Raw genomic sequence first — 20,210 nt, forward strand, 5'->3', positions numbered from 1 at the left:
GTGATGTAAGAATGTTAACATTTAATTATTGTGAAGAATGTTATGCGGGCAAGGCTTCTAAACTTCTGCACTGTTTATATTCCAGGCAGAGTTGCTCCTTTGGTTGTGGTCTACTTTCTACGTAGTACAAAGTTTAACAGAATTATTGACATTTTTCTCAGTTGCATATCTAATATTGACAATGATCTTTGAGGACAAACGCACAGAATCACCTTCAGTGGAGAACTGCTGGTATATGGGAATGCTGTGTACTATTTTTGCAACTCATTGATAAGACTGGTTTTATCTTAAAATGAAACTGTTCTAACACTTGAGGAAATTCCTAGCACAATGTTTATGCCAGTAACACTCTGATCACTAGCTGCTTATTAGGCATTCTATGTTTATAGTGAATAGATACCTACGACAAACCATATGTACTTCTAGACCCAATGTTCTAATGAGGTCCTCAGTAGGTATATGTAATTAGTCAGAAATTTACTAAGAGAACTTTTAAATGCAAAAGGCTGCTGGGCTTTGACACCACCAACTCTAGCTTTACCATCTCAGCATCCTAATGTATCTATCTATGTGGCAGGTCAATTCTGGCTTTGCAATTTAATGCTTCTTATTTTTCTGGGCTTCCTCAGAATGCAAACCTTTTATATTTGGATTAATTTCACACTTAGGGTCCCATTGAAACTTCATTATTCCTCTTTTTAAAGAATCAGCTCTGCTGAATGCCAGGTGTGATGGCAACAGGAAAATCTGTAATATTCTTTTGCAGAACTTTAAAACCCAGTGTGATTGGCAGGAAAATGGAAACTGAGTATATATAAAGAACTACACCCTTCGCTTCCTAGGTTTGACATTTGAGACTCCAGTTTTAACAACCCAATCTGGCTATTCATGCCGCACAGACTTGCCAGATTTTTAAGCATTATAAAGAAGGTTGTAATGTGTCAATGAAAGGTATATGATTCGTGATACAAATTTGGAATAGAGAGAAAGTTACATAGGAGAAAGACAAAGAGGAGAAAGAAATCTAAATACAGGAATGGTAATTGTAAAAGAAAATAGAGAGGAATGTGAATATAAAGAGTAAGAAAACAATAGAAACATGCATCAATTATAGTGATAAACCTAAAATTCAAGCGTATAACAGATTGAAGGATCAAGTACAGGACAGAGAATCAGGGAAAGAGATGGGCAACAGAAGGGAGAAGAGATAGAGTGAAAGTGAAATAGAAGAAATATAGAGGAGTAAAATGTATAATAAAGAGAAGGCAAAGTTTAATTTAGGATCCTAAGCTTTAAGTTTTGCCTTGAGGATTATCCAAGAGAGAGTGTCCAACGTAATGGAAAATCATTAAACAAAAATGTATGAAATAGCTACAAGAGCTGGTGAAACCTTTCCAAAAATGAAAAAAACCTGTAAGAGAAAAGGCAGGATTAATATGTCAAAGCATGATGAAGGCATATACGGAAATGTCTGCACTAGTCTGCACAATTAATACTCATTTATGGTCATAATACAAATGAAAAAATTGTAGGGATGTACATTGAACTAGAAATGTGAGTAATTGAATCAATCTCTCCGTGCTGGCACAGTTCTGGCCACATATATGACACTCAAAACTGGAAATAGTGGGTAGATGGAGAAAAATTATGAGGGTGCAATGAATACACATATGGGCTGCTCATCAAAGGGCTGAGCTATGTCATGGGGTCTTGAGGTCTCCATCACCTGGTAGTTTCCGTGCTGCCAAGTCCCAGAGAGGGTCCTTTGTTCTTTCATAGCAAGGGGTATAATTGAATCAGGGTCATCTGTAATTTATCAAAACTGCCTTGCCTTTGAAAGTAAAATAGGATTCACCTATTAATTGCAGATTAGTCACTGAAATCAGGACCCCCACACACAGGAAATCTGTACTATATGGATTCCCTAAAGGAGATGAAGCATCTTTTGAGATTATTTCCATTAGTTTGATTCCTTGGCCATATCAATTGATTTTTCTTGGAATGGAGACTTTACTTGTACAATTCTCAGTGATTTGAAAGCAGAATAGTGACCAAATCTCCATGCCTATTATCAAAACAAATTTTCCTGCAATCGTTTGAGGATGATACAGTGGAAGGTTTTCAAATTTTAAATTCATTGACTCATTTATGGAATGGTGGCTGTATGTGCTTTATTTCCTAGCATTGATACTAAAACCCAGAAAGTTGGTTGTGAAAAGGAAGAGATTGTTGTTGTACTGAAGCCTACATTCTATGAAACGATAGTCATTACTAATACTTATAACCTCCACAGAGTTAACAATATCCTTTTAAAGAATAATGGTTTATACCATAGCAGGTAAACCCTCCAATGAAACCCATTGCACATGTAGTTTGTTGCCTCTTTAGCAGGTTCTACCAATAACACTCAGCTGTTAAATTCTCTATTTTAACTAAATCCCCATATATGACACCCAAAACTGCAAAATAAATGTTAACTGCATTTCAAAAGTGAATGAATTTAATTTTTAAGAGATTAAATGACCTCCATTATTCAAGAGTGAGCTGGGAATTCATTTCAGTAGCAGGCCATATGCCTAACAGCCTGAGGTGTCTTTGGTTTAATTTTCAGTACTGAATAAAATGCAAGGGGGAAAGAGAAAGAGAGCCTGCCAAAGTGGTGTGAAATAGGAAGGATTTCATTAATGGATTTTCATCTCTATCCTCCATTGTGACCTCCATTTTATTGCATTGTATCTTATGAAATTAGTTTGTGCATAAGGGCATTTACTAATCAAATTACATGAAGGAGATACAGTTTTACTTTTAGCAGTTTAATTTTGGAAAGAAATAATTTTTCACAGCTCTAAAGAAACATACTGAGCCACTATTACACAAATATATTACTGGAGAAGAACTGAGGAGAATTGACCATCGAAGTGAATGACAAAACTGGGATTTCTTCCAGAGTTCTGCTAGATTGATGTTATCTCCAGATATTTAAAGGATTCAAATTTTTCAATTCTAAAGAAGGGTGGAATCATTCGCAGGCTAGAGTAGATTGGTTCAGGAGATGGAATAAGAAAAAGAATGACTTAAGAAATGACCACAAAGTGGGAGAATGCCTAAGTAAGGGCAATATTTTGTATCATCCCATTGTAGATGATGAAAGGATCCCCCAAACCAGCATCTTTTTAAAGAAATACTTTAGTCACTCTATGAAATTCAACAATGTTCCTAGAATTTCTCTATTCTACACTCAAGTGCTTGAAGGAAATTGAATCATTGACAATTCACTTTTCTCCAGCAAGCTTCCTTTTTATAATTTATTTTAGAGGTGGGATCCTGGGTTGTGACCTGGAAGGGATAGATCTCCCTCTCTGACTCCTCCCTTGTCTCTTTTTCCTGACCACCATGAGGTAAGCATCTTCCCTCCACCAGGCCCTTCTCCAATGCCTTTCTTTCATGAGGCCAGCTGACTGTGAAGTGAAAATAGGAGCTTAATAATTCTCTCATCCTTCAAGTTGGGGCCATTGAACATTTTATTCCAAGGACTGAGCCAGATTTTAATACCAGAGAACTGAGGTTTGTCTGTGTGATTCAGAAGTTTGGAAGAGTACATTTCACTGTATCCCTAAAATGTACCAATAAACTCAATTAAAGCTGAAAAAAAAAAAGAAGTTTGGAACAGACTTTTAGGAATTTGGAAAGGCTTGGAGAGGCCCTAGAATTATGTGAGCTGAGCTTCATGGGAGATTTTAGATGAGCTCAGAAGGACAGAATGCTGATAGAAAGGCAGACAGTAAAGACCAGGAGACTTCAATTGGCAACAAGGACTTCATTGGCAGTTGGACTCAGCACCATATGTGCTATGATCTGAGAGATAATATGTGTACCTTTTGCCCACATTCTGAGACTTTGTGGAAGACTGGGATTAAGAGCAGTGGGCTATTTAACCTGGTGGAATAAATTTCAATGCAGCCCAACATTCATATTGTGGCTTTCAGTAGAATGATAAATGGCAGCAAAAACATCATTTTAAGAGTTTTCAGTTCTTCAGGAAAGTTTGAGCAGAAGATAACATGATTACTGAAAAGATTTTTACCAAAAAAAGAAGCCAAGTACTTTGCATCAAGGTTAGTAAAGATGGATCAAAGGCATCTCAGAAATCTTCAAATCCCACCTTTAACTAACACAAGGATCTAAAAGGGTAAAGATTAACTTCTTTGAAAGAGCTTTTTTTGAGAAGAGAGCTCCAGCACATCCTGCTTCAGAGAAGCCATGGAGGAAATTGGTTTCCCAGGATTCACTTCTCAGTGCTCAATTCAATGCACAGTGCTCCAATTACCAAGAGGCCTCTGCAGTCATGATTCCATAGGGCCTGGATACTGGGTGAAGTGATGGAAGATCTTGTCATCATCCAAATGATGTGACTTTACAGCTATGAGGAATGCAAGAGTTGTGGCATCAGGGAATCTTCTGCTCAGATTTCAGAAGAAGGCTTCAAACCTCCACAGCATGCCCCTGAAAGGGAAATGTGTAAAGCTGTAAGAGTGAAGCAAAAATGGAAATTGAGACCCTAAGACACAGAAGAAGCAAGTAACATGGGACATCTGCTAAGGAAATCTTTTGGCAGTGAGCGAAGCCATTCCAAGAGAGAGGAAGTGCTTCCCAAGCTATGTAGAACACACCCCTTTCCCTGGCGTTGGACAGAGAGTGCAGTATTTAATGTTTTCAGTGCTGAGATTTGATCTTGCTTTGGTTCCATTTCTTCCTATCTTCCCTAGTCTCCTTTTTGGAATTGAAATGTATACCTGTGCCTTTGTGTGCTGACAATGTTTATAGTTCTTTCTTTTTTGCATGATCTTACAGCTAAAGCTTTGCCTTGATTCTCAGAGATTTTGAACTTAAATTTTACCATAGTGCTAGAGCTGTGAAAAATTTGGAGACTCTTAGAAATGGACTAAACGTGATTTGCAGAGATACGCATGAGTCTTTTGTAACTAGGGACAGAATGTAGTGTTTCGGGTCTGGAATGCCTCTCAAGACTCATCTACTCTGAGTAGGAGCTTTTGGAGGATGCTTGAACCATGGGGTGCTCTACTTTGGATTCAAGCACTTGTAACTTTAGCAACTGAGTATGAGTGGAAGGCTGGGACTGGTTGGAAACTTTGGGCCACTGAAGAGTGACCTAGAAGGCTGTGTCTCCTTCCCTAAGTCTTCCTCTCTCTCTCTCTTCCTAACCACCATCATGAACAGCTTCTCTCCACCAGACTTCCCTACCACACTGCTTCTGCCTTGGAGACAGCCAACTATGGAATGAAAACGTGAGCCAACATAAACCTCTGCTCCTTAAAACTGTGGGCAACGTTAGTTTGTCCCAGTGAGTGATAATGTCTAAGAGAGGTTGCACCTGGGTAAGGAGAAGGAGAACCAAAGAAAGCTGGCAGTGTCTTGACACCAGAAAACAAAGGAAGAGAAGCAGGATAGTAAAACATAATATATGTCCCCTATACCCCCCACCTTCTGACAATATAGTAAGTGCTTGATGAGGAAATACATATACACACATATACATACACCATATATATATTTTTTCAGTTTCCTATTTATATTGTGGTTTGTAACTCTTTAGGACAATCATATGTCTTTGTAAATTATTAGTGCAAAATTGATTAGAACATATAATGCATAGTGAGTGAAATACAGTATTCACCAAATTTTTTAACACAGACCTTCTAAGGACATTACTAAAAAGATAGAAGTTACCCAGTTAAACCTCTTGGATCACAGGAAGTGACTTCTAGATATCATCTAACTTTTCTCACATTCCTCTTTCCACTGCCTGCCCTTTTTTCTTTTGCCTTCCTGTTAATCTGTGGCCTTTGAAGGCACAAAGAATGAATCCCCCACATCTCTGCCTTCATCCCAAGTGTCATACCTAAATCTCCATCAAACTGTTCCATGGATAATTTCAGACCCCCAAATTCCTACGGACCACACAAAGTCTCATACTGTTTTTAAAAACATAATAGGACACAGTTTAATAGGTGATATTTAATTAGTTTTATACTCAGTTATTGCTTGTTGCCAGAACTTCTGTCTTCAGAGCATTCATTCCTACACCTTGAGAGGAAATGGATCCTTCTCTTTGCAATTCTATTGTGGATTTCTTCTAATCTTTACATCACTCTAGGGAATGATTGCAATTATTTATGAGAAAGGGCCTATAAAATGAAATGAAGATCCCATGGAAAAAGAGTAAGACAAGTTCAGTGTCAGGTTTTTCATTATCAGGAGGACTGGTAAATTCCACCATCTGTAATGATTATGAGAAAAAATATTTGATGGCTCATGGTGTCATGGGTCACAGCTCTCAATAGTATGGAATTATAAAAATACCATGAATTATTTTTTTATCACAATTCTGTCTATGGTGATGGAAGATACTCTCTTTATTATATTGATATCATACAGTTTCTTATATTCTGCCCAATTATTGCTCAGAATTTGCTTTAAACCTCTATAGGAATTCTATGTGACTTTTTTTTTTATCAAAAACAAAATTTCCCTTGAGAATAACACAAGAGAGAAATAATTTTGCTGTTTTGTAGGCAACTGTGGCATTCAGAAATGTAATGCATCAAATATGTTACAGTGAATCAATATCCTCTCAATGTGAAGAGAATAAATCAGAATTTATGATCCAAATATGGCATACTGTGACCGACGTGAATGAGTAAGAGACAGTGGCATTAAAGAAGTTTACATTTCTTTATCAGAATGGATGGCCATTAATTTTTATAAAGGGATTGAGAAAAGCAGAGTGAGGTACATTTTTGCATGTACCCAGTAACTTGCTTTTCACTAAAATTCTATAGGGCAGAGTATTCTGAAGTTACAGTAGGTTTTTATCATAGTGGCTAATAGTCCAATGCTAAGAAAGAGCTATGTTTAAAAAGTTGTATTCCTAGTTATCTGTTGTCTAAAAGCAGAAAAAAAAAGATAGAGAAAACCAATTATAGAGTCTCTAAATTACACAGATATGAGATAAGGTTAACTTGGCCAAGATCAGAGAGCTGGTTACCAGCAGAGTTTTCATCAGCAGCTCCTCTATGTAGATTATTTTCAAGCTTATTTTTCCCGCCCATGAGTCTCCTAATTACAAATCTACATTGCCTGTATGTTGTTGGGTTGTCATCTGAAACAGATAAAAATTCAGGATGTCCACCTAAATAAAAATGATTACTTAACAGGAGCCTATCCTGTGAAATATTTTAAGCATATTCATAATGAATTCTTCCATTTATATGAAATCACAATCTAGTTGCATGTCCTGTATTTTATGTGTCAACCTTACACACTAGGGAGTTCTGCTTGGAACCAGGTCAACACATTCAAAATGAAATTTGTAAGACTCCCCTTTAAACTCGGCATGCCTCCATCTCCCTGTTCTTCATTAGCGAACTGTTCATCCACCCAGTTACTCTAGTCGTAATCTTGTCGTCATTTCTCTCCTTTTTTTATGTTTATTTTTAATGAGTGCATGTTTTCAGTACGTAATGATCACATTTCTCATGGGGAACTGGTACACGCCCATAACACACTCTAATGCTCTTCTCGTCTCCTCCCCTCTCCCTCACCTCCCTCCACCTCTGGGTCCCAATTCTTTTGGCAAAAGACCTCGCTCCCTCTTGTCTCCCTTCCTCCTCCTTCCTCATCAATCATTCGTGGAACATCTTCTAAACGCAACTTTATATTTTGGCTCTCAGTACTGTTGCTTAGCTCAGTTCATTCATAGTTACACAAATCACTGTGCTGCCTGATTGGTTAACCTGTTCTTAGCTTTCTCTTCTTCATCTACTCTTGACTTTAAAAGATGAAGATAAAATTACAAACCTTAAGATCTCAATGATAAAGGAGAACATAGATTATTCCTGTTCAGGAATGAGTGCACTGTCTGCCTCCTACGTGGGCTACAAGGGCATTAAAGATCTCCCAAAATTCTGTCATCTGTATACCATACTAAGAGTTGCCAAATACTGTAACTGATATTTTTCTTTTGTAAACAAAATTACATTATAGGATAGCCTTGCCCATTTGTTTGCATATTATCTATGCCTGTGTCCCTGCTAGAACTCAACTAGTTCCAACAGATTCATTGCAACTAGTTGCAAAGCCTTAAATATTGGCCATTTGGTCTTTAACAGAAAAGTTTGCTTGCCCCTGATCTAGGTATAATAAATTATTATCATTCTGCTTATCTTATGCTCTATCTCACCATTAGACCAAAATGAATAATATCTGTCCCCAAAATTCTTCCTTTTACAAATGTCACTTCAATTCTTCTGAAAAATTCTACTCCTGCTTTAAGCTTTGACAAAAACATTGCTGCCTGCAGAAAAACTCCTGGTCTACCAGAATTAGTGTAAGACACACATTGCTGAGCTCTTAGTTATTTCCTTCCTACCTCTTTGCTGTATTTATCACGTATTCACATTTTATAAATTTCTCTTTCAAGACCAGGAAATTTGCTCCTCTTTAACATAGATATAGCATGACTAATAGCTGACCTTACATGCTAAGGTTAATTTTAATCAATGAAAGACCAGAAGCTTGAAGCAACATTTCCAGATTTTTAATTAGTTGAATTATTCTAAAATACATCATTTTCCTATATTTACAGATTTATTTAGGGCTCCTAAAGATGTATATGAAACTTTGGCACTATTGTTAAGTCAAGGTTTGAAGATAAGAATTCCGTCAAATAGGTTAGAATACTATAGTGAATATTGGAGATAAAGAGCTGAAAAAAGAGCATTGAAGGATATGCATGAAAAATCCCCAAAGCATTCAAGAGAAGCTTTAAATACAATTAAAAGTTTAAAAGGAACCAGCTATCTGACATGTCTTAGTATCATGAATAATTTTCTTTATTTTGTTGTTTTATCTGTTTGTGATGTTCTTTTATTTCACTTTTTTTGGTCTTTGTTTTCCATTTGGCACTTGGACTCACATAGGGTACTGATTTGTCAGTACACATGCATGTAATAATTCAATATGTCATTAAAAGATTTAAGCAATTTTTCTCTGAAGGAAGAGCAGACATAACATTATCTTCATCCCAAGAGATACATTCTAAAATTAGTACAAAACTGGTAGATATTTAAAGATATCTAAAATTGTAAGGCCCATAAACATGAAAAGTAAGCACTTTCATAGGTCTGAAAATTTTGAGGAAAGGAACAGGAAATGTGAGCATCAGACCAGGAGCTGTTCCTATATTAGTGTTTTTAAAGGTGATGTGTGTTTATGTAAGCAGCTCCCAAAGCACTAGACACGTAGGGTATCATGGTTAGGAAGATCAATAATGGGTATGGATAGAATAGGAAATTATTAATTCACATTATAAAATATTCTATATATTTTTGTGCTACACCTATGTGATATTTAAAAGAGATAGATTTTCAAAAGTGTATTTTGTTCTTGGATCTTTTCTTCATAAGAGTAATTACATTTTAATCCTTTACAGGTTCACATTTCTCTGATCCTTTTTTGACTAATCCTCAGGTTCTACTCTGAAGAATTTGGAGGTTCCTTTGATTTCTGTCTACATTCAGCCCAATATTTGGCATATGCTGCGTGTCTAACCCTGAAACGTTTTCTTTCATCCTCTTCAGAAGCCTTCGTGGGAGAGTTCCCGAGCTGGTCACAGTAATAACTGTTTATAAACACAACGGTATTGAGAATCCCCTGCTACTTGCTTTAATATGGATTACAACTGTCACTGTAGCAGAATTTGGCAAACTTTTGCTGAAAATGCTCAGGTAGGAATTGTATTACTCATTTCAGGCCACAGACTTTGTTAAATCTACTAACCTCTGCTATTGAGCAGGCATAGAAATTATTTAAGGTAATGAATGTGGTTGGGTCAAATAAAACTTTGTGTACTGAGACAGGCAGCAGAGCACATCTCTTTGGGGATCAAAGTTTTATGCATCTGCTGCATACTGATAGCATCATGATAATTTGATCTGGATACTGCTAAATGCCAATTACTCTGGAAAGCCACATATGCATCAGAGGAACACACAAAATAAGTTATTGGGGGGTCTGACATTTTATGAAGTCTTTAAAGATATGAGAACAATAGCATGGCATTTCTTTCAAAGTAAAATCCAGGGTATTTCACCAGATGCCTCCTTCAAGTGAGATAGTGGGACAGGGCCTAAAAGTCCTCTGTGGATATTGAAGCCGGTATGTGCCACTTTTAGCAAGAGCTCTGACTCATTCATAAGGTGACTCATAAAGCCAGCTTTGAGGAAGGTTGGAGCAACAAGGCCCTCTACAGTAAGTTCAGGATATGGTATGAATTAGAACATTCAAGGAGGCCAACTATTGGCACTTTATCAATGGTAGCCCACAGAATGTTGACTCCCCAGTAAATCTCCAAAGGAGTGTCACAGTGCAGAAAGACCTGGGATTCTGAGCAAGGCTCTTTTCTTTGCAGCAAATAATGGCTCACTTCTGGATAGCAGTACTTGACAAATTACTGGAATTGGGCAGAAACTGAATTAGACTATTGGGAATGCAGGGTATACAAAAATGGTTATACTGGATACGGATGAGAATTCTCAGGAGTCCTGAGTTACAGAAATACTACCTTAGGCAAGACAAGACACCTAAGTAATTTATACAGATGGGTGTTTCACATATGTATGTCATTTCTCTCTCTTGCATCATTGACTCTCCTCACCTTATACCTTGTGATCTTGTTGAGCATTCTCAGATTAGCTAAAGTTGGAAGAATAAATTGAGACTGGGTTATACATGTGTACACAAAACGTGTTGACTTCAGCAGAAATTAGACTATTGCTGCTGTACAAACCCAACTGTGAATATTCATTCAATTCAGTGACTGTGATTATCCCCATCTGCTGCCAAGATCTTAGTGGTTTGAATCCTTACAGGTAAGAAACACACAGAAACACTTGGAGAGTGGTAAGCCCATTGTCTTAAATGGGCTGCAAATTGAGAATAATGAAGTAAGAAAACCGTTGGGAATATGACTGAAGACAGACTTATGAATTGAGACTGAAATGTTCAAATCTTTTAGCTTCAGGTGAGCACCTATCAGAAAGAGCATCTATGTCACAGAAACTCTGACAAAACCACATAAACATGATACGTTTTTTCAGTGGATGTCATCTGGTGTCCTTTTTCACTTTCCATGATGCTTGCATGATCTACACACAAATTGAGTAGAAGTTGTTCATAGGTTCAGCATTATGCTTTCCTTCATCTAGCATGTCATTATAAATACTATGTGTCTGGGGTCATTTTTTAGCACCAGCAAAGTCAGAAACTGAGCTCTTACAATAGTCCTGTAGAATAAGAAGGTCAATCAGCCACCGATGCACAAATTGCTACATAAGAACTCTACTGTTTGCATGGTGCCAGCAAGCCATCCAGGCTGGAAAATGCTGATGAGATTCCATACACATCACTTTTGTATCCAGTGTGCCCATACATTACTGACTCAATGGTTTCCCATTACAAGTACTTAGCTGTTCTTGCCTGATGGTTTATCTGTCCACTGAATCAGGTTTAAACCATGCACAGAATGGTACCAGAAATTTATCAAATTGTAATCAGTACTCAATCAATAATTAACAGGAGTTGGGTTCTCAATAACTTCTGCTTCCTTGCTTCTTAGAACACTGCTTAGTATTTGCTTCAAAGTACATCTATAGTATAAAATGGGGTTATGTTGACTCTACTTGTACTTGAAATACGTTCTGAGGTTTGCCAAGTTTTGAGAGTTTTCTAGCAATACTGAGTCCCAGCAATCCATAATGGTTACCAGACAATTGAATATTTTTATTCACTATATTAGTCAGCTTTACAATACTCCATATGCACAATTTGAAAGAAGAGAGGCTTAATTTGACTTAAAGTTTCAGATGAGCGGGCTACACAGTATAAATATCATGGAAAAGAGTTACAGTGGGGCAAACCTTCTTAGATCATGGTGGCTAGAAAGTAGAGCATAGGAACAGTGTCAGAGGAAGTATCAGGACCCATATATACCACCCAAGGTCATGCTTCCACGTCCTACCCCCAAATAAACAAAAGAACACTTTACTAATCAACAGATGTTTCTTAATGAACTCAAGTTGACATATTATGATTAACGGTCACGGTCCATCTTATGTCCTTATAACCCCATGTATTTCTTTAAATCACAATCTTCAAATAAAGAAAACCACAAGTTCAAAACGCCACCTCACATGATGCCACTGTCCTACATATAGCCAATAATACCTTTCCCTACTCGATAGCCCTGGAACTGCTAAAAAGTTGAAGTCAAAGTCATTTCTGAGGCTTAAGGTAAATTTAGCTGTCTATATTTGCAAAAAAATCAAAGACAAGTTACATAATCCCAAGGTAAAATGGCAGAGAGTAAGCATTTCCAATTCAAAATGGAGGAAATAGAGGAATAAAATTAAGTTCAATTAAAGCAAGGTCCAAATCCAGGCAAGTAAATATTTACTCCTGTAGTTCCTGGCAGCCAGAGCACATGGCCATGAGATGTGAGTCCCAGAAAGCTTGAGTCTTTCACCCACCATGGTTTTGATGCTTCGACTATGTAAAGGTATAAATGTCCAATGATGGATGTCACTACATTGTATACCTTAAATGTACCTAAAATTAATTAATTAAAAAGAGAATTTGGCTCTGTGACCACAACTTTCCTCATCTCTCACCTCTTACAATGTCTCAGAACAAAGGCAAAATGTAGACTTTTTTGGCAAAATGTAACATGCATTGCCTCCAGCCTGACTCCTTCAATAACTCTTATTCTCAATTGAGCCGAGCCAAGTTCCTATGGTCATCCTGATCTGAGCTGTGACCAGAATCACCCAGCAGGTTCTTCTCCAGCCTGCATCCCCAAACTTCCAAATACTTCTCCAAAACCATCTCTAAAGATTTCTAAACCAGTCAGTTACAATTTCAGCAGCGGCCCCACTCCCCCTTCCAATCTTCTGTTTAACCATCTTTCTTAATGACACCATACTTGATATTCCCAGCTTACAAAAGGAGACGTCTCATTTGGCTCTCAGATTCAAGGGACTCAATCCATGATTGACTGGCTCCATCCAAGACAGGAACTTCATGGTGCAGACCAGTGCTGCTCGGTCCATGGGAGGAAGCCGGGAATCGGTGCCACCTTGGATGGGGGCTGCGGTCAAATACAAACCCCAAGGCCCTGTCTCTGCGATTCACCCAGATAAACACAGAATTCTGCTTTTACTCATCTCCTGGATGTTCCTTAGTCCAGTCAGGCTGGATTAGCAGACACAACCACTGTTCCATTTCTAAGGACTCCTTTGGCTCTCCTCACAAAGATCTTGGTATGATTTTCACAAATCACTTTCATTCAACTATTTGCCTCAAGGAAACACTTCTCAAGAACTCAAATCTTAATAAATTTAGATTCAGAAAATTATCTATAGGCTGGGTGTGGTGGTGCACACCTGTAATCCCAGTACTCGGGAGGCTGAGGCAGGAGGATGTGAATTTGAGATCAGCCTGGGCCACATAGTGAGTGAGTTCCAGGTCAGTCTCAACTACATCAAAACATCTGTTATTTATTATTTCGGAAAGGATTTGTTAGAAGTTACAGCCATGGAAACGAAGAAGGCAAAAGGCAGAAATCAGAGGAAAGATGTGGAAAGGGAGGACACTGTACGTTTAGTTCAGGGGTTGGGGAGACAGCACAGGGGGAGCAGTGAGAATTTACAGGGATGAGTGAGAAAGTCACTTTAGCTTTGAGGGCTTCAGGCAGAAAAGATAAGAAATAATATCATATCCCGAAGAAAGAAATTCAGGAAGAAAACACGCGGCGGCCCTCGGCCACAGGAAGTTATCAAACCATTGTCTCTGGATTTATTTACTTGTGTAGGGACTGAGACGGGGCATAAAGCACTTATTATGATGCTATCCATGTGTAATTGAAGCATTTTAGCCACATTTTTTCTAGAAGATGTATGCATTCTGTTCTCAACGCTAAACCACTGAACACACTTTTGCACCTGTTAGATATTATAATAATCAAATTTCAGGAAATAAGAATTGAAGCTGAAGATTAATGTTCCAAATAGCAAACGCACATTCTAAACCTGCAATCTCAATGATGTTATTTGATTCTTGGTTCTAGAGGACAATATGTATGTGGTAATTAATTCTAAAATCAGCCATATCGCATGCAGAGAGCAGTGTGTGTGTGTGTGTGTGTGTGTGTGTGTGTGTGTTCACATTTTAGGAAACATTGTTCTTCATTTCATTGTCTTCTTAACTAAAATTTGGAAAGCCTCTCAATTTTTCCACTTCTCTGGGACATATTTCCCATATCTCTCTTCTTCTCACACTGAATTCACTATTTACGGGGGCATAGAAAGGTAAGGATATAACTGTGCCTCACCAAACAATGACAGAGAAGCCATGTGGGCATTTCCAGATTGGAATAGTGGAAGGAGAGATTCATCAAATAGAATTTTTCCTTACTTTTGTCAGCTACTGAGTTGCTTCTGAAGAGGGCAGTTCTTCCTTTTTCACTCCCCACCCTCTATGGTTATCATATCATATCTTGAAAACCATGGAAAAGAAAATGTGCAGCCCTGTTCAAAGCTGGAACAAACAAGCTGCACTGGAGTTCTGCGAAAGCCTATAACACACTTATCCTACAGGCTAGGCAGCTGGCCTGGGGTTTTAGGAAGAGGGACAGGGTTGCAAAAATCTTGATAAGCTAAAGGAAGTCAGGGGCCTCTGGGAATGAGACTCAAGCGATTCCAACTCCTGAATTTTGTTGGAAAGGTGATAAATGGTTCCACTAATCTGAAGTCCTATTAATTGAGGACCCCAAATACTCTCCTTTACTACTACTCAGTTTGTAGTAAGATCTCTTCAGCTTTGCTTGCTGAGACTTTAATGGGGTGGAGTGAATTTCCAGCATGGAACAGCATTTGTCTTTCAAGAAAGTCGTCATTGCTGGTCTAATCACAAACCTCTCTCCTAGAAGAACTGTACTGTAAAATGAAAAGTGAGCAGTATGAAAAAACAGGTCTACTCTACATCTTGACATGAAATCCTGCTAGAAGAAAAACTTATTCAAGCACAAGACTCATAAGGATGGACCTCTTTCTTCTCCATCTGCCTTTACTCCTCCTTAAAACAAACCAACACGCTGCTTCTGAGGTGGATGTAGAGACATACTCTTACTGGTCCAGAAAAGGCAAAACAGGGACCAGCAATATCAAGGGGTTTGGAATTGGTGAAGAGGGAGTTACTTAGTTTTGCTTGCTGGCCTATAGCTGAGCCAACACTTGAAAGGACTTAGGCAAGCCTGTGTGTTCATGCCCCTCACAACTCCTCAGATTTAGCCTCACATGCCTGCATATATACCAGTGCCCTGGTGGGGGGCTTTAGGAAGAGGGCAAAAACAGGTGGTTGGGAGCCTCTTACCTTCTGGTTTCTATGAGCCTTTGTCAGCCTTCCTGGAAAACCCAGACCTATGTTCCTGAAGAGAATCTGGTTTGGGACCCTAGTGGATTTCAGTCATGTTACAGACAGCTTGCTTAGTTTGAACACTGTTATGAACATCTCTTTGAGCAGACTGGGTGACATTACTGTCAGTGGGAAAGAGCAGCAAGGACCTCGAATTAGGACCATCAAAGTCACTGTTGGCCTAGGGAATGTACAGCTGCTAGGGAGTATTCCTGGCGATTTCTTTGCATCCCAGTGCAGTCTCCCTGTCCCCATGGCCATCTGGCTTTGCTGCATACTTGATAAGTACTTGCTTCTCAAGTCCCAGACCCAGGGAAAGATTGGCATTGGCCAGGTCTGTCCTCAGGTCTCTGCACACACTGTCTAGGGACTGCTTCAGAAATCCCCTACCTGAGTCTGTCTTCTCCAAGGACTCTTCTGACTGCTTCAATTGCCTCTTCTTTTCAGTTTCTCTTTTCTTTTTGATTTTCCATTCTTTTTTATTCCCTCCCTTCTTCCTTTCTTTACCCCTTTCCTTTCTTCGTTTGCTTGCATTTGCAATGACTTTTCACTAATGTATTGGAAGTTGTCTTTTTATTTTGCACAAGTAGATACATATTTATGGAGAAATTCTAGTGAAGTTCATTTTTAACTCTGAAAGGAACTTTTTTCTCTAAAACTCACTAGTAAAACCTACTGATAAATGGGCCATTTTGTTAGGGGACAGTGGCTCCGTGAAAAGAATATGTTTATTCCTCTTATATATTTTCCTCTTTTAATTCCTATTAAATGACATAGCCTAGAAAAAGAGAGATACTGGTATGTACGAAAGCCAGATATTCATAGAGTACATTACTGAGCATAGTTAAAACTAGTATGTGTTTCTGCCTTTGGTTTTCACTAAAGAGACCTATTCACATGCTCAGACTGTTTCCCACCTATTTCTGAAATGATCTAATGAGATTCCTGCCCTCTTGGATTTTCACAAACAACACGAGTCAATTCACAGGAGAGGTAGTAGGAATTCCTATTCTCATTTCAAGGGGAAACTGAATGTCTGATTGAGATTTATAATATTGTGGACAGTGTGTTTAAATGTCTACTTAGCTCCTATGTGTCAATTGGCCCATAATTAGCCTTGCTGGAATGAAAGATCATCGTGTTCTTTCAAACTCGAAATGTTCCACTATTCTGTCAGTCATAGGAGCACCTCCTTATGCTCAGTGTAGTACAGGCTGTAGGGTGCTAGAGATGAAGGGAATCACAGAGCATGCAGCCAAGGTCTCAATGCATGGGTGGAAACTCAGGCCTGGAGTTTCTAAATTATTATATGTCTATGGTGATAAATCTATGGAATAGGAAGGAGCCAGAACAGAACGCAGGTCTATTGGTACTTGTCTCAAGATAATTTTTACATTAAAAAAAAAACTTGTTGGAATATTACTCAGCCATAAAGAATGAGAAAATAGATTCATTCATAGGAAAATGGATGGATATTGAAGATATACTCCTAAGTGAAATAAATAAGGCACACGTGTGTAAATACCGAATAGTTTCTCTGGTGTGAAAAATCTGCAATAATACATAAGATCCTAATAAGATTACTGACATTTAGAAATGGGAAGAAAGGATCTAAAGGTGTAGGGAAGGTGGGATGGGTAGGGGAAGGGTAATAAGGGAAAAGAAAAAAACGTGAGTTAATGAAAGATGAAAATAAAGTGTTTGTAGATGGGGAGGGGAGGAGGGGGTGAAGGGAGGGCAGGGATAAGGGGAAAAAATGAGAATCAAGACTTGTCATGTAGAGGTACAAGATCCCAACAACGAATGTAACTGTACTGTATCCCTAAAATGTACCAATAAACTCAATTAAAGCTGAAAAAAAAACTTGTCTTTATTAAAGGGATTCATGTAGCATAAAATTATGGCAATATAATATTGTTTGATTTAAAGACCACCATAGTATGAATATATTAGACATCAGGGGGATCAAACATCTAGGAATTATTTCAAGTTAGATTTTCCAGTGCTCAGAGTTAGCAAGATTATCCATCAGAACTCTACGAGTATGTTCATTAGCAATAAAGTAAGATGGACTTACAAAAAGGCATCAAAAATGGACTGATTCACAAAGAACCTCAAAGTATGTTAGGGGAAATGGGCCAAGCAAACAAATGAAGCTCTTGTCGGTCACAAGGACCTCTGCAAGTAGACACCAGTGAGTGGAGTTGGGATGCAGAGGATGTGAGGACGCTTCAAAGAGCACCGAGCAGCTGTAATGTTCACGAGGTCACTAAATTCTTGGCAAATGGTATGAAAACAAAGCAGAGAAAGAGTGGGAAGTGAGACAGGCGAGGAATTCTGTGTTTTGGAAAGAGAGAATGAGCGAGGCCCTCGGGCTGCCCCAGTGGAGTGAGGAGATGGGTAGATGTGTGAACATGGCCCCCAGAGGGGGTGATTCCTCCTTGAGAATCCAACAGCTCCAAAAGTGATGGCAGAACTTGGATAAATCTAAGCCACCTTGTTGAAGCACACTTTTGATAATGTCACGCCCTGGCTTTGAAATTTGTAACAGCTTTGCCACGTCCTGTAGACAAAGCTCCACTTCTCACCCGCAGTGGCCTGTGTCTAGATGGCCCCCAAGGCGGGGCTTTTCGGAGTTGGCTGGAACTAAGGTGTGTGAGGCTGGGATCAACGATGCGATGCTAACATTAAGGGTGTGAGTGACACTGGCCCTAAGGGTGGGGACCCTGGATAAGATTGTAAGGGACAGAAAAAGGGTCGTCACTTGTTGCTTGCTGCTGTTTGCTGCCTTCTGACTGCCTGCTCTGCAGTGACCCTCTGACATGTTACCGGGCCTTCGTACCAGCCAATTACGAACTGAAACCTCTATGAACCTCAAGCTAAGTAAATCTCTCCTCCTTTAACTTGGGGGTCTCTTTAACTTTGTCTCAGCAATAAGAAAAAGTAACTGAGACACTAGCTCCATCCATTTTTGGTCCTACTCAGTTCTTCAGAATTTGGTCCGAGAGAATCCTATGAAAAGAAACTTTTTCTATGTCCCATATTCTTTCCTCTCCATTTGTCTCCTACCCACACTTTCGTCAGTTTTCACATAACTGTTACTTTTCTTTCTTCCATTTCTACCAGAACAGATCCAACTGCTCTTTGCTACAGTTTAAATGCAACCTCACCACGGGGAATTTCTGCTATATGCTGTTGTTTTCTCCTTCCTGGTGCTCTTCAAAAATCTAACTGTAACCTCTATTTAGAAGGGAACACCTCTGGCTGCCGTATTTTATAGTTTGTGTAGCTATGATTTATCTCTCCCATTGGACTCTTCATTCCTTAAAAGAAGGTTCCAGAGAGCTCTGTGTCCTCCATCACAACTAAAAGCCACATTTCCAAGGGCTTGTGTCTCTTGAATTATGACTTATCTCTTCTAAGCAATAGTTTTGAAGCTTTAAGTGCAATTCATTAATGAAAAGTACCATACTGAATTAAGTATATCGGAAGGTAAGTGCGATATCTCCACGTTTTCAAGAAAAAGATAGAAGAAGACAAATGAAAGTCCATTTGGCCCTTACTAATCAGAACTTTAACAGCTAAGCTATTAAAATACCCTCTTTCCTTTCTTAAAAGCCATACGGTTGCATTTATTACCTCACTTGGCATTCCATGGTGACCCTGACAAATGAGCATCATTGGTTTAATTTTCAAAGTTAGAAATAACAGTTCAAGTGGGTCAAATAGTTTGTTCACACATAGACTGATTTCTTAAATCAAGACAAAAAATATATGAATACCAAAAACTGAATCAAACTACTGCCTCTTCCCAGAAGATAAAGAAACCTATTTTACCAACACAGCATATACCTTTTTCATTTTTAATAGATGCAGTGACAACCCAGTAAGCTCAAAATTCCATATTTTTTCTCAAAAATATCCCTGTTTCAGAAGAGTTAAGAGTTATTAATAATGACTGACATGAAGGTTTATTTTGGACCGTGATTCTAATCACTGCTGATAGGTACTATCTAGGTAGTATCTGGACTCCAATCCAGTTTTATGTCTCTAAGCATACACTGGTTCCACAACATCACACTGCCTGAATGAAGTTAAGGGCAGCACAGTCAGGCAGGTATGAATGAAGGATTGGAGTCAGATGTAGTGGTGTATGCCTGTAATGCTAGCCCTCTTGGAGGCTGAGGCAGGTGGATCTCAACTTCAAGCTCAGCCTGGGTAACTTAGTAAATCACTGAGAACTTGACCCAAAATAATAAAAGTAGGCCTAGAGATGCAGCTCAGTGCAGCGGCCCTGTGTCCAATCCTCCACACTACCAGAACAAAAAAGGAAAAAAAAAAAAGAAAAGAAGGGAAGGGTAAAGAAAGATCATAAAAAGGAGGGAGTAAAGAATGGAAGAAGGAAGGGAATCAGGGAGGTGAAATGGTGAAGATAAAGAAAGCAGGACACACAAGGAAAAGCTGTTCAATCTTCTCAATCACTAAACGCCTCCGTGGACTTAGCACACGTACTGAGGAGGCTGTTAAAACACAGCAGCAGTGTCTAGAACAAGGCCCACTAGAAAGGTCACTTCCAGCTTCCCTTTGGGGAGCAAGAGCGCAGCCTCAGGAATGACTGAAAAGGCCACATCGACAGCACTTTATAAACTCTCCCCTCCACTGAA

This window comes from Fukomys damarensis, unplaced genomic scaffold, assembly GCF_012274545.1.
Source record: "Fukomys damarensis isolate Sample0158 unplaced genomic scaffold, DMR_v1.0_HiC HiC_scaffold_35, whole genome shotgun sequence".
NCBI lineage: Eukaryota > Metazoa > Chordata > Mammalia > Rodentia > Bathyergidae > Fukomys > Fukomys damarensis.